This window comes from Sarcophilus harrisii, chromosome 1, assembly GCF_902635505.1.
Source record: "Sarcophilus harrisii chromosome 1, mSarHar1.11, whole genome shotgun sequence".
In the NCBI taxonomy this organism is placed as follows: domain Eukaryota; kingdom Metazoa; phylum Chordata; class Mammalia; order Dasyuromorphia; family Dasyuridae; genus Sarcophilus; species Sarcophilus harrisii.
The window spans coordinates 140,984,401-140,998,862 of record NC_045426.1 but is presented as its reverse complement, the minus strand read 5'-3'; the positions used below and the strand labels follow the sequence as shown (position 1 = coordinate 140,998,862).

General features: G+C 33.5%; 1 pseudogene; it reads left to right on the top strand.

The window, feature by feature from the left end:
• The first annotated feature begins 12,816 nt into the window (after nt 1-12,816).
• Nucleotides 12,817-13,703, top strand: LOC100929192 (annotated as a pseudogene).
• The last annotated feature ends 759 nt before the right edge of the window (nt 13,704-14,462 follow it).

Genomic DNA, 14,462 nt, shown 5'->3' with positions numbered 1-14,462 from the left:
GTAAAAGTTTTATTTAAAGTCTTGAATGTAAGTCTGAAAAAGAAAACAAATTTAAATAATGTTCATGAATCAAGTCATGTTCTTATTTGTATTGTAAGTAATCTTTGTGGGGAAGCAAGGGGATAAAAAGAACAAGTTTTTATTAAGCACTTATTATGTACCAAGTACTGTACTAAGGGCTTTGCAAAGCAGTTAGTTCTGTTATTTCATTTTAAGAGGCATGTCTGAAATTATGTTTTTTTTTTTTTCCAATTGAGATGGAAATATAATACAGAAATATCATATTATAATCCAATACTGAGGATGAGTACTTTTCTGGAGAAACATAAGTCTAGCTGAATCTTATGTTGATTTGTATAAGGAATGGCTCAAATCTATGTATTCTTTGATAGGGGTGGGGAATGGAATGTACACTCAATAGATCCAGGAAATATCCTTAAGTATGCATCTGTATAACATCTTGGCCATTTAAATTGATTAAACATCACTGCCAGCAATAACTGTGTGAAGTCATGTTAGCCATGCCAGATTATTTTGTTGGTTCTTATGCACATGACCACAGTATTGTAGATGATAAATACCACTTAAAGGTTTGTTTTTTAATAAAATCAATACTCAGATTTCAAACCTTTTTGATTAAAGTCTGTAAATAATCTAGAATAACCAACATTTAAATATCAAAATAATTATTCCTTTTCCATGAATTCTTTGATCTTGAATCCCAACTCTCCCCTTGCCTCCACAAGATCAAATAATGTCAATAGATGCCTTCACAAAGGCAAAGATTAATCTCCTCCACATTTTTTTTAAATTGGAGAAATAATGTTTCTGCTATGAGGTGAATATATTTTTGTCTTTAATTTTAATCTTGCTGTTTTTAAGATCCTCTCTACTTGTACTTCTTTAATTCCTAAATTAACTATATAATATCTTAGATTTTATCTATAAGTATAGGGGTTTGAACAATTCACTACCCTTCTGAAATTAAATTTCTTCTTTTGAGGGAATTGGATAAGAAGAATTCTGAGTTCCATTGTGGGTGATCATTCTTAGGATTCTGAATTCTGTCCTTCACTTTCTGATTCTTTTATAGGAATTCCCTTTGGCTCTTTACAGGTTAACATCATTTGATGCCAGTAAAAGCAAATAATATAGGTATACTAGCAATTTAAATAGACTGCTTACTTTGTGATATAAAGTTCTATAAACTCATGAGCAATATTGTATTGTTTATAGAAAAAAAAACTGAAGTTGAAATAAGAATAAAGAACTAATTGACAATTTTGCTTCCCTATTTCCTTTTGGACTGTATCATTATACCATATGTGGAAATCAATGTGAAATTGTAAAAATATAAGTGGATCAATTTATAATTAGATTCTAGTACTGCTGGTTCCCAAACATATAAATATTATTGTACATGTTCCATTATGGATTAGAAAGATGATATCTTATGATATTATTTCTTTTTGTTATGGTCTTATAAGCATTCAAAATTAGTAAAATTTTAAAATTCTTTTCTATTCCTTACCATCATAAACACGAGGAAAGGAGGAATCCCACTCCTTTTAATACTGATTTTTTTATGCCTAAATCATATTTTTCAAGGTTATTGTTTTCTTTTAAAAGTGTACAATGATGTTCCTTTGAGAATGACTAGGAATATCTATTTTTCCAGTAAGATATTCAATGACTTAAAACTCCTCTAGACTATAATTAGTACTTAAGAAGGTGTGAATTTAGTATATTCTTTGAAACAATTATTTTTTTTTCTTCTTGTGTATTTATACTTTTAACTACTATTGGCCTCATATTAGATGCAGTAGGTCCTTGCTTACTCCTATAATTTCAGGGTAAAGGAAAACTTCCACCTGCCACATCCCCAGCCTACCTACTTCAAACTTCCTTTTTTTACCTACACAGAAAATTAATTTGTTTGTGCCATAATTATAAAGATGACTTAAACAAAAAAGGACAGCCGACTAACAGATTGTCAAATTCACTCAGGCATAAATGATTTGTTTCCCATTGTTTTCTCAGAACCCATTTTAATACAGAAGAGGACTTCAATCACCTTCATGGTAGTCTGAGGGTATTAAAGAGAAACCTGGGCTCATGAGTATTTTGTTATGATGTTATTGGAATAAATACTGGTTTAAAAATGCTAAGTCACTGAAAATAGTTATTATTTTAAACATGTTTTAATGGATGTGTATGCCCAAGTATTTGAATGAAATATGACCGAAAGTTTGGAAGAAAAGATTATGAAGCACCATTCTTAATTTAGAGAAAAAAAAAAATGACTGTAAGTTACATGAGTAATCACATGCAATATCGTAACCAATTAGTTTCTATGACCAGTTACTTTTTTCCCATTGTAAGGGAAGTGAATAAATCTACACCCATATCTATCTATCTATCTATCATCTATCTATTAATGTATGTATAACTAATAGCCACTCTTCAATAGATAAGTGGTCAAAGGAATAGAAAAGAATTTTAAAATTTTACTAATTTTGAATGCTTATAAGACCATAACAAAAAGAAATAATATCATAATATGTCATCTTTCTAATCCATAATGGAACATGAACAATAATGCTTATATGTTTGGGAACCAGCAATACTAGAATCTAATAATAAATTGATCCACTTATAGTTTTACAATTTCATATTGATTTTCACATATGGTATAATGGTACAATCTGAAACCAGTTCTCAAATGAATAATTACCAAGTATTCAAAACCACATTAAAGAATTTCCAAATTGAAATAAGAGAAATGCAAAAAAAAAAACAAAAAAACACTGAAGTTTTATACCATACCCTGCAAATTGAAAATTAACAAAAATAACCAAAAAAAAGACAATGACAATATTAAAAGTTGGAGGATTTGTGGGATATGTATCTATGTAGAGGAGTACATTCTTGGTGGAGCTATGAAATCTTATAATCATTTTGGAAAACAATTTTTAATTATTCAAATAAAGTGACTAAAATGTCAATATCCATTGAATCAGTAATTCTATTATGAGATTTATAATCCAGACAATCCAGTAATAAGAAGGCAATCTCTCTCTTTCTCTCTCTCTCTACTACACACACACACACACACACACACACACACACACACACATACACACACACCTCTAACACATTGATGTGTTTGAGTCCTGTTGGTTACTCTCAACCTGGTTTAGACTGTCTGCCAAGGCAGTTTACAGGAGTGTCATCACTGAGCATGTTATAGCTTCTCAGAGCCATATTTGAGGACAGGTGGATTAGGTGAATACAAAAAGTAGATAAGCATCCCTGAAAAGGGTACAGCAAGCCCTTACCAGAAGTGTTAGTCCTTAACACTTTAAAGATAGCAACTACAATATTGTAAATGGAAAAAATAACTACATATCAAAGAATTTAAAATGAATGTAACACAATTATAATGAACATGTAGGACTTTAATAAAAAATATGAAAGGCTACTCCCAATCGAGGTCTACATCTGTTTTGCATTTCATATGTTTTTAGATTTTTCTCATTATTTTAAACAATTGTACTGATTTTTTTTCCTTTCTAAAATATGCTGTTTGTTATATGGCATAGCTCTCTGGGAAGAGAATGGAGAAAGATACTTGGAATAACTATGACAATATATAAAAAAGAAAGTATCAAGAAAAATTTATTTAAAAGAAAAAAATGATCTATAAGGCAACAGTGGAGAAAATTTAGCAAAAACTGACAATCAAGACCACAGATAAATCATAAATGTTGATAAAATGTGTGGTAGCAACATCATCTAGACTCCATTGAAATTTAGTCCTTTTGCTTAAAATTCCATTCACTTTTTAAAAAGAGACTTCCTCAGGAATGAAAACATTGGGATAAAGTGCCATTAAAATTTGAATTTGTAAGAACACTCTCAAAATTTTAATTTGGTAATAAGTGTGGGGATATGGTGGGTATGGGGAAGTACTAGCCAGTTTCATGAGGTCTGAACCTAATCTGCATCTGTATATAGTTGATCTGAACCTAAATAAAATGTAATGATTATATCTGGGATTAATTAAAATTTAATTTCTATAATTTTAAACAAAACTGTTAACACAATACTTACTTTTACATGTACTCTGATGTACTTATATGTGTACCTATTTCCTTCTTTAAATATAAACTCCTTGAACAATTTGGAACTATGCTCAAAAAGTTATCAAACTGTACATACCCTTTGATCCAGCAGTGTTACTACTGGGCTTATATCCCAAAAAGATTTTAAAGAAGGGAAAGGGTCCTGTATGTGCAAGAATGTTTGTGGCAGCCCTCTTTGTAGTGGCCAGAAACTGGAAACTGAGTGGATGCCCATCAATTGGAGAATGGCTGAATAAATTGTGGTATATGAATATTATGGAATATTATTATTTGGTAAGAAATGACCAACAGGATGATTTTGGAAAGGCCTGGAGAGACTTACATGATGCTGATTTAAATGAGCAGGACCAGGAGATCATTATATACTTCAACAACAATACTATATGATGATCAATTCTGATGGACCTGGCCACCTTCAGCAATGAGATGAACTAAACCAGTTCTAATGGAGCAGGAATGAATTGAACCAGCTACCCCCAGCAAAAGAACTCTGGGAGATGACTAAGAACCATTAAATAGAATTCCAAATCCCTCTATTTTGGTCCACCTGCATTTTTTATTTCCTTCACAGGCTAATTGTACAGTATTTCAGAGTCTGATTCTTTTTGTACAGCAAAATAACTGTTTGGACATGTATACTTATTTTGTATTTAATTTATACTTTAACATATTTAACATATATTGGTCAACCTGCCATCTGGGGGAGTGGATGGGGGGAAGAAGGGGAAAAATTGGAACAAAAGGTTTGGCAATTGTCAATGTTATAAAATTACCCATGCATATAACTTCTAAATAAAAAGCTATAATAAAAAATAAATAAATATAAACTCCTTGAGGGTCGAAATTCTTTCATGCTTGTCTTTATATTCCTAGAGCTTTGTATGTGGTAGGCACTACACAAATACTTCTTGACTGATTAAACAAAGTTAATATATCCCTTACTTAGGAAACATGGTCTGCCTATGACATCAAGACTTCATAGTTCCTCTACATTAAATGATTAAAAATTGGCCTAATTGGTCAGTGATCAAGTATAGCACTATTGACTAAGTACTAAAATATTTACTGGGCTTTAGTCAACCCCCCCCCCAAAAAAAAAAAAAACAAAAATCAAAAACAAAACAACCAAAAACATCTTTCATTCATTCCTCGCCAGTTTATTATTATTTTTTAATAAGGTCATACAATTCCCTCTCCCCTCATCCATACAGATACACACATTGACTTTTGTATAAGTTAAAGTATGATCTAGGATATCTGAAATAAGAGGAAGTAGATGACTATGGGCAATTATTTTGCTAGCATGCTTCTTGGCATATAGTTGGTACTTAATAAATGCTTAAACTCTGATATAGTTTATAAGGGTGAACATTATCTCTAATTTTTTTAGTTCCAGAGTATTCCTCCTGACAATATTGGATGAATAATAATGAATAAACTCTTCCCACACACACTTTTAACTGGATCTATCCACATATACATGCAAGATTTTTCTTTTGTTTTTTTTTTAAATTCATCAATCTGTCTATAATAAAAACTAAAATATAAATAGGGTTTTATAGTTTGTAACTTGTTTTACAGTCATTATGAACATGACAACAATATAGTAAATTAGGCATTATATATGGATTAAACCCCATTTTATAGATGAGAAACATGGAATTGAGTTTCTATGGCTTTTGGCTGACTAGAATATCCAACTAATTAACATCAGAGGCAAGTTTTCTCATTCTTAAGGTCCAACACTCTGCCTCATGAAATCCAAATAGTTGTATGCACAGAAAGATTAACTGTAGCATCAAAACACAGTGGGAGAAAAATAGTAGGCCAAAGCTTAGTGTATGCATCTTGGAAAAAGACCTAGGAAGACCCTTTGTGAACTGGTACAAAATCAGATCCAGAATGATCTACACAGTTACAGTAATATTATAAGGAAAATCAACTGTGAAAGATCAAGTGATTCTGAATCACCACAAGTCCAAGGACTCATGTAATAAAAAACTATTTGCCTCCAGATTGAGAACTCAGAATACAAATTAAAACATATTTTATTTTTCTTCTTTTTTTTGGAACATGGATAATGCAAATGTTTTGTAAGATTGGTTGCACTTACATTCAGGCATAACAAAATGCATATACATATCGTTTTCAGATAGTGTCTTTCAATAGAATTATTGACTTTCCAAGTGACACAGCCTTTTTCTATCACACTTTCTAGCTCCAAAATATACTTTCTTAAAATAGTTAAAGGCAATAGACCTTTTTTAGATCTCAAAGCTTTCCTCTCAAGTCCACTCAGTCCTTTGTTTCAATCCTGAGAACTGTTCCTTCATTTCCAGCTAGTGACACTTCACTGCCCTTATATTTGCTCTTCTGTCTGCCCAAACTTTGCCAAAAGTGCTAATTTGGATAATTGAGCTCATTACAACTCAGAGTTTATGTCATATCTAATTCTCTTCAGTCCATGTGACTAGAACCTCTAGCTAGCTCTCAAATTGGTCCCCAGCTCTCCTTTATTCTTGTTTTACCTTTTTTCAGACTTGTTTGCCAAAATTATTTGTTTTTCTAGTCTATCTCTAAGCTATTAGCCCAACTAACTCTATTTAATTTTGCCCAGTCATGGAGTCTAATATATCCTGCTTGGTGTGATTACTTAAATCTTGTATCCCAGCTCAAAATAGCATGAGATTAGGGGAACTCATTCATATGTTCAATTATGAATCTTCTGTTCCACATTAATGTCAGCATTGCTGTTGCAGCATCCTACTTTTTCTGCAGCTCTCAAGTCCGGAGAAATGAGTCTTGAAATGGTAATAGTTCTCCAGTGAGAGGCTCCAGATTCTTCCCTGTCCCATTAACAATAGCACCAAGTCCCATCTTCCTTACATTGGTTTTCTGACAGTAAAGCCTTCTTTAACCTTGACAATGAAAACAATGCTACGAAACATTATTCAGCACTATGAGTGAAAGATGCCAATAGCTTGTAGAGCATTCAGAAGCATTATGTGTGCAAACCATGAAAATCATCAAAAAGTTAATCAGGAGTTACTGGATGTAAAAAGCATCAAGTGACATCATGAAATTAGGCCAATTTTATAACTATGTGAGAAATGATCATATCTTGACAATAGAAAATAGTAAAAAAAAAAAAATAGCAGTTATTTCAGAATCAGTAATCTGTGAAGCTAAGCCAGTTTGTGTTTAGTTAGAACAAAGTCAATATAAACTTGAAGAAAGGATAACAAGGAGATGCACTGTGTGCTTTTTAAAGAAACTTCATTCATTGTTTTCATTGGTGAAAGGAACTCTCAATAAGAAAATTAAACAGACTATAAAATTACTCTATAACAATTTCAGAGAGCTGCCTAGCGCACTGAAAGAATAGGTAGCTATGGTAACACTGGTAACTGCTATAATTGAGGATTTGAACTCAAGCCTTCTTGATTATAAGACTGTTCCTCCATTACACTAAGCTACTTTCATTTCATCATTGCCACCCTAATTCAAGCTGTTTAATCAAGTTATCAACTTCAAAAATCTTGGAAACAGATAAAAAGAAAAGATAATGATTGCAATTATTGCCACTTTCTAGGGAATTTGAACTGATGGAAATATTACAATAGGAGGTGAAAAGACATAGAAATTTCCTTAAGCAGCACACACATGTGCATATGTATTATCATATTATATACTTATTGTTATTCTACATAATTATTACTTGAATATTTGTATATATATATACATATATGAACAGATAATAATTATACATTCATATATACATATATGTACATGTATGCATATCTTTATATTTTTCTATATATTCATATAGATATATGTGTATGTGTGTATAATTGCTATTATCTGCCCATTTGGTTAGATAAATCTATCTCAAGATATAGTGCCAAATAATTCTGTAATATAATAGCATGTTCATGTAATATATATAATCATGTTAGATATAGATAAAATGGATATAGATAAAATGATATCTCCAAGTGGACTGAAAATAGCAATTGATATTTCATTAGTGGTTTGAGGTTTGTAGAATACTTTTCATATAGAGTACCTTTTGAACTTCACAGCCACTATGAATGATAGATACTAAAAGTATAATTATCTACATTCTATATATGAGAAGACAGGCTCAGAAAAGTAATATGCCATGCTCATATACTATTAGAGACAGGATTCCAAATCAAGTCTTTTTCAATCAAGGCCCAGCACTCCAGCCCCAATTCAGAATACTCTTACTACTATCATTTTACTCTGAGTCTTTCCTATATTTCAAAGAACAATCCAAATGCCATCTCTTCTAGGAATCCACTTCTGAGTTGAGTCAAGTACAAATTTTATCACTTTCCTTCAATTTCTTATGATATTTTTCCTGGATTTATTTCACCCCCTACTATTCTACCTTAAATATTTATGTACTTGTTATATTTGACTGAAAGTTACTTATGGGCAACTTATTTGGTCCTGGTTTGGATCCTGATTGACTCAGATTGAATTTAATAATAATAATTTCTGCTTTGGTCAGAAACTCTGAAATTCCTCCCCTCCCAGATTTATTTATTCATATATATTTTTTTTACTAGGTGAATGAGGAGATTCTTTGCCTTGATAACTAGCCTTAATCTCTGAATGGATATAACTTCAGTCAAATTGTGACCTTTTGAAGACCTTGACTTAAAAAGACCAAGGTCTCTCATTGCATCCAGGGTCATCTCCAGTCATCCCTTGCTACTGGATCCAGATGGCTCTGGAGGGGAAAGTGAGGCAGGTGACTTTGCACAGGCCTCTCTCCTTCAAATCCAATTTACTTGCATGTCATGCATGTCATGGTTTCTCTTTCCTGAAGTCATAGTTCTTTTTGAGTATAAAGGACAAACAGTAACAAGAAGAAGAAGAAGAAGATGAAATCTAATATGTAGTCATTCAAATTCATGAGAGTATAGAGTGGGGAAAATAATTCAATATGTATCATGCATATTAGTCATTTATAGAATCAAATACAATTGTATCTTTTCACATCTCTTAAATTGATTTGAAATAAATTGTTAAAAAATTCTTAATGTGGTCTGTGGATCTTTTCCCATTCTATTTCAATATTACTAGAAAACTTGTTTTTGAAGGAAGGATCTATTAATAGTACAATGACTAACATATAGTTCTCCAAAATAAGAGAGGAAAAAAATGAAGGAAAACCTCTAGATGGTCCAAAAGGAAAAAAATGATGTGATACTATTTACCATGATGAACACCTTGAAATATTACTATCTGTTATTAGTAACACAAATATTTCTAAAGATGTATGTTGTTAAACTTAGCACACATGAGTCTTCCCAGTTCAGCTTTCTCCTATTGCTCATTTCTCTTTACTCATTAAATAGTAAACATATTGAACATTTTTGAAATTACATAAGGGATATTATCAAATAATTATGTTTAGAGAATAAACTTATAGTTATAAAACTGAAAACTTAGATTTTCAAGTTCTCTGTGGTTGTCAGCATCATTCTGAAACCCATTAATACTTTTACTATTCTGTTCATGCTGTTTGATTACAGGATGCTCTACTGGATGCACTGCAGTCACACAGTACTTGCTGAAGCTGGCCTTGGTTGATAATAATTGTAAATAAGGTTTCAGAGAAACTATATTCATGCAAGTACCACTGATCTATAGAAAATAGACAATCAATCAATCAACAAGCTATTAACTGCTTACTCTCTGTCACTGCTAAGCTCTTACTGAGTACTCTATTAAAAAATGAGGAAGAACTTCATGTCACATGGTTAAGAAAAGAAAATACTATGGTATTTTGTGCCGCAGTAACGGAAAAGTTTCAAATAAATGCACAACAACAGACCTTATTCCATCTCTGGGGAAGATTTCAACGAGTTGAAACAAACATGCTTCTACTACCTGCAATGATGAAAAGAATAATTTAAAACCTTTTAAAGTAACAGTCTTATTAGACATGTCCTCCGTTTATAGGTGCTTGTCTAAGTGGTATCCAATGTGCAAATTCCCTTCTCTTTCAAATTGTAGTTTTATAAGGAAAAGGAGAAGTGATTTAAAAACATACTGCAATATTTATTATATCAGATTAGGTGCCTGAGAGTGAAACTGCATCTAGATAACTGGCTCAGTGTCAAAATAATAAATATGTCAAGAAATGAAAGTCTCCTTAAAAACAAAATGAAGATGGGAATGGAAACGTCAGGCTTGGGGTACACAAGTTCTCAAATCAATTATATCAAATGCATTTTCTTGATGTATATTTATTTGCTATATTTATTTGCAAGAATTGTTTATAGTTCCCATAAAACTCTTGGCTCCTAGCATAACACCTTGGGCTGTTCTTTTCATCTTGTCCTGATGTAAGATCCCTGAACCAGACACATCAGATGAGTAGCAAGCAAATGCAGGGTCCTAGAGGCCAAAGCCCAATGGGGGTTAGTGCTTGTAGCTCCTTTAAATACAAGAGATTAAAATAGAGCTGTGGAGAGCTATAATGAGAGTTGAGATAAGGCTCATGGCATTTGAACATTACAGTTATTTTTGTATTTTCAAATTCTTAATTATAATCACATCTGGAAAGCATTCTGCAATGCTAGTTTTGGATATTTACATTGTGCAGCTAAATGACATCTGAGTGCTATGTCAGCTGTGTATGGATAAAAAAAATGATTGTACAGTCTTTCAAAGGGAATAGCTAAAGGAGTGGATATTCAATTTTCAAAAAATAGATATTTGGATTGACCAGTATGAAAACAGGGGAAGTGCCTACCACGGTAAGACTCCATTAAGATCACATAATTTTAATAGCAATCCTGCATTTTTAATTAAATACAAATTACATGATTTTTTTCTTCTCTAGGAAATTCTTTCTTCAAAGCTTTACATACATCCTCCTCCACCTCTCTGCAAGGTACCCTAAGTATAGACCACAAGCACCTTGGAGGTATTTATGAATTGCAGGTTGAAGGTGGACTAATCATGGAGGAGAACAGTCTAGAAGTCTGCACAATCTCTTGTAAACATTTTTCCTGGGAATGCTTAACCAAGGAGGAAGGAAGCATTATGTGAGCAGATTTCTTTTCTTTGATAATTTATTTTTCTCAGATTAGAAAGTAGTAGCTACAAAGTAGTAGCTAAGTCAAATATCAAAATCATATAAGACTGTAGGATTTTACTGACACCCAAAACAACTTTGTAAAAAGAGTGTGAAAGGAGTTATTGGTTGGGAAGATATAGGGGGTATATCAGGTGTTTAGGAATGTAGAGCACATTTGATGTGAAGATTTGATGAACCCCTTTGAGGACTCCTATTAACAGCTTACTCTCTGTCACTGCTAAGTTCTCACTAAATTATCTATTTAAAAAATGAGGAAAACTCTCATGTCACATGGTTAATGTGTAGGATGTAGAAGACCCTTACCGAAAATGGCCACTCAGAAATCACTCAGTAGAAAGCAGAAAGGTTGTTTATTAAACCTCTGGAGGATGACCCATCATGAGATAAGAAAAAGAAAGTTCGTGGTAGGAGGGCTAAAGAAATAGTAAAGATACACAGCTTTTATACAACAGATTACATCACAAGTAAGAGAGCATTGAGAAGAGGAGGGGGAGGCATCTAATTGGTTGTTGCTATCTGGAGAGATTGTAATGGAAGGTTTCTGTTTCCCTGAAATCACCTCATTTCTAGGAAACAGAAAATCAGGCCTTCAGTTTTCAGATAGATAGTGGTCAAGCTAATAGACTAAATGTTGATAAATGTCAAATACTGATAAATGTCATCAGCTCAGGTGAAGTAAATATGTTTATAACTGGCCAAGGCTCAAGTAAATATGGGCCTGCACATATTATACAGGTCATAGGCGAAACACAAAAATAATGAAAATAAAATACAGAAAAAGAATTCACACATTCCTGTAAGTTCTTCACCTTATCTCTCTATTCCACATATTAAGAAAAGAGAATACTGTAGTATTTTATGCCACAGTAATAGAAAAGTTCCAAATAAATATTTGCAAGAAGCTGTAATGTGTTCCATGATAATGCCCTGGTAAAACCATCTAAACAGACAAGCTAAACCAGGCTAAACCTCCATGTGTGGAGAGCTCAAACCTATTGATGAGTTAGGTTTACTTCAGAGGAATGAGTTTATGTGGAAAATGCTTCAACAACTCTGAAAGCAGCTGAAGCAGGTATTGTGGAGTGCTAAAGCTTGGTCAGACATCAAAGATGTCAAGGTCATCCATTACATCCTGGACTATCACCAGTCATCTTTTCTTTTTTCTTGATACTAGAGTTCAATGACTGAATACTGAGGCTAATAACTTTGTGCAACTCGGTCTCATTTACATCAAATTAATATGCAAGTTAAGACACCAAGAAGTGATACAATTGGTCCTCTTTGAAAATGAAGAATCGGGAGACTCCATTTCTCCTCCAGGGGATAAGCCCCTATGTGCCAGAAGGATCAATTCCCTTTCCTCCTCACTTCCCTTTCCTTCAGTTCCCTTCCCAAATCTAAGAGTCTACTCTGAATCCCCGCGAAGTTATTCACTTGTCTTGAGAGAGTCTGCTAAAGAGTGGATGCTGGGATGACTTTGGTGGTACTGAGTGTGTGAGCCCCTGGTTTCAGAAAGGTGACATTGCAGTAATGAAAGAGTATGGAATCTCAACTGGTCAGTGTGTGGCAGTAATCTAGAATAGGTCATCTCTGGTGAACATCTGAAAAGTCTCGGGATAAACTACAGAAACTGGCTGGTGATGAGTCACTTGTCTGAAAAACATCATCCAACTCTAGCAATCTGCTCACAAAGAATCCTGCTTCAATGTTGTTCATTTGGGTCTGGTTCCAGGAAATACAACATTGCATAGTACTGAAATTTTGGCAGAAATTGCTAGGATCCTTTGGCCAGTTGGACAAGTCCTGAAAGAGCCAGTGGAAAGAACCTCAGTTCGTGAAAGCAAAGTGAAGACCCCAGCTAAGCCATGGTCAACTCTGAAACTTTATGGGCTTGTGGAAATCAGAGTTGCAGAAGAGGAGATAAATATAAGAGTACTTGGGTTACCAGAGTGACAGCTCCGTCTTTGTTCAAGTCACAGGTAAAAAACCAAACTTTGAAGTAGGATCTTCTATCTTGCTTAAATGTTTCTTTCAAAAAGTCTGCTGTGGACCCTAATGCTGCCAAACTGTGGACACTTTCAGCCAATGACATGAAAGGTGATGGTATGGATCTCATTGATTCCAATGAACTCTTGGATCCTGAGGATTTGAAGGAGCCAGATCTAGCTTCCCTAGGAAATGCTTCATGTGGGGAAGGGCAAAAAGGAGGACAGTAAAAACTGCATGTATGGCTTAGCAGGAGAGCTGGAGCAGGAAAAAAAATGAAGGAGCAAAAGAGATCCCAGCTCAAGTCAGCTTGTGGAAATTGTTATTTAGGTGATGCTTTCTGCTGTGCCAGCTGTCCCTACCTTGAGATGCCAGTTTTTAAATCCGGGGAGAAAATCCTTTTGAATGAAAAACATCTTTATGGTGCCTAAAAGGCAAAATCACTGGGACTTGTGGGAATTATTCCATTTCAAAAACCAATTCCAGCACTCATTTCAGCAAACCTTCAATTCCTATCTGTTTGCTTCATGCCTCTCTGTTTCTGCCTACAATCTGTGTTTGGATACTAGATGGGGTTGGTTTGGTAGATATGCAGAAATGTGGGTATCTATGCTGCTGTCAACCAAAGGACTGAGATATAATCAGCCAGATTAATTGCATTGGTCTATCTTATTCTTCACTGGGATTTGAAAGGAAGCTATAGACAATTTCTATCTAATTAATGCTGGCAGAAGGACATGTATACTGGAGAAGTCACCTTCTCCATAGTAGCATTTGGTAACCTGATCACACTGTATTTGGGACCTGAGCCCAACCTCTCATCAGCTTGGATCATATCACCCTTGAACATAGTAGTTATCCTTTAGTGGTAAACTTCTGTGATATATTGCCAGATCACAGATCTGCCTCCTGAATTTATTGATAATTTAACTAATTGTTTTATGAGCAAGCATATTTATTCATTTTATGGTTATTGGAAAAGATAGTCAAGTGTTCTATGAGCTCCTTACAATAACTAGCTTCCAATCCAAATGGATTTCTGAAAACTTGAACCATTCATGTTTTTTAATTAAACCCAGCCTCTGAAAATGTGAACCATTCATGTTTTTTAATTAAACCCTGTCTCAAGAAAACAATGATAATTAAGGATAAACAGCAAAAAAGGGAAACTAGAGCTAAGATGGCAAAGT